This window comes from Penaeus chinensis, chromosome 29 (assembly GCF_019202785.1).
Source record: "Penaeus chinensis breed Huanghai No. 1 chromosome 29, ASM1920278v2, whole genome shotgun sequence".
Lineage (NCBI taxonomy): Eukaryota > Metazoa > Arthropoda > Malacostraca > Decapoda > Penaeidae > Penaeus > Penaeus chinensis.
Window position 1 is genome coordinate 13,182,607 of NC_061847.1, and position 1,288 is coordinate 13,183,894.

The window sequence follows — 1,288 nt, forward strand, 5'->3', positions numbered from 1 at the left end:
ATTGATCTAAAATCATTTAATATCATTTGCTAAGACGTTTTGACTGAAGAGCTCTGCTTTCAAACGTTTTCCCTTCCTCTCTCATTCCCGTATCGTAACCCCCTCTTTCTCTTCGAACATACATATGAATTAATTATGTCTTCCAACAAAAGGCGTCGAAGAGGACAAGAAAGAAGTCCTCTCGTTGCGGAGGGTCAGCCGAGAGGCGCTTCCTGGGCGTAGCGGCCGTACCACAAGTGCCTGCTCCTCATGTGCATCGGTACAAGTGCATGTAGTGCCATCTGTCGGTGATGGTTAGGTTAATGATTTTATTTATTGATTTAGTTCTCTGAGCAGTGAAAACCATCAGCGACAAATTATTGTTTCGTTGAGTCTTGGTAGTTCTGAGTCAGTCGAGGATTCCCGCAGCTGGAAAATCCGTTCTGTTTGCTGCTGTTATTGTTTTCATATTTACTTTTGCTGTTTTTAATAGTTTTTTTGTTGTTATTGTTTTTAATTATTAATGTTATCATCATATTTAGTATTATCATTTCAAATCCTACTTCTGTAACATAAAATTAGGTTGATGTACCATGTTAAACGCAAAGATACTCCATAGCCTTTATCTAGCGAAGCTGTGATACTCACAACTCTATACTTTTGTGTATTTATTTATTTTCTTATTTCATGTAGACAACAATATCTTCCCTTCCGGTGAATCTTAAAAAAGATAACGATCCAGAGTGGATTAACAATTTCATAATTCGTGACAAGAATCCCCACTTTGCTATTACAGGCATTAGTGTGTCGACGATTCTGTTCCAATTTCTGCTTTAAATGATGCCCTGGTTATCTTTCTCGTGATACACCGTATTGACTGTGATTTTGTTATAACCTTGACGTGACCAGCACGTCTATTGTAGAGAGTTCAAATATATATTTAATAGGAAACTGTATTGTTTTCTTTTCCATCTCTGTCCTGGTATGTATCTTCAAGAACTGTATTTACAATGCAAATTGACTTTATTTTGCATGTGATAACTGATTCTCATGGACTGACTCATCTAATATACAAGAACACTTGAACTGATAAGGTGGATAAGCAAAGGCACTTCAACTATACTTCTATAGCTATTAAATATTGTATCATATTGCACGAACTAAACGCCATTTGATACTGATTTGACACTGACATCGAGTAACGTGTGAAGTGCGATGTGAAGTACCTCTAGGATTTATAATTGTATACTTCAAAATGTTCCGTTTATGGTTTGTATTTTTCCAATCGAAATTATAGATGTCCAAAGAT

At 36.2% G+C, this 1,288-nt stretch overlaps 1 protein-coding gene across 2 annotated transcripts in view; it reads left to right on the plus strand.

The window, feature by feature from the left end:
* The window catches only part of LOC125040774 (mast cell tryptase-like), a 23,023-nt gene extending 22,093 nt beyond the window's left edge, over positions 1-930 (plus strand). For both annotated transcript variants that reach the window (XM_047635493.1, XM_047635494.1), the window contains exon 7: positions 1-930. This exon is cut by the window's left edge and continues 1,792 nt beyond it. The gene's annotated coding sequence lies outside the window, so the exon portion shown is untranslated.
* Positions 931-1,288: the final 358 nt, after the last annotated feature.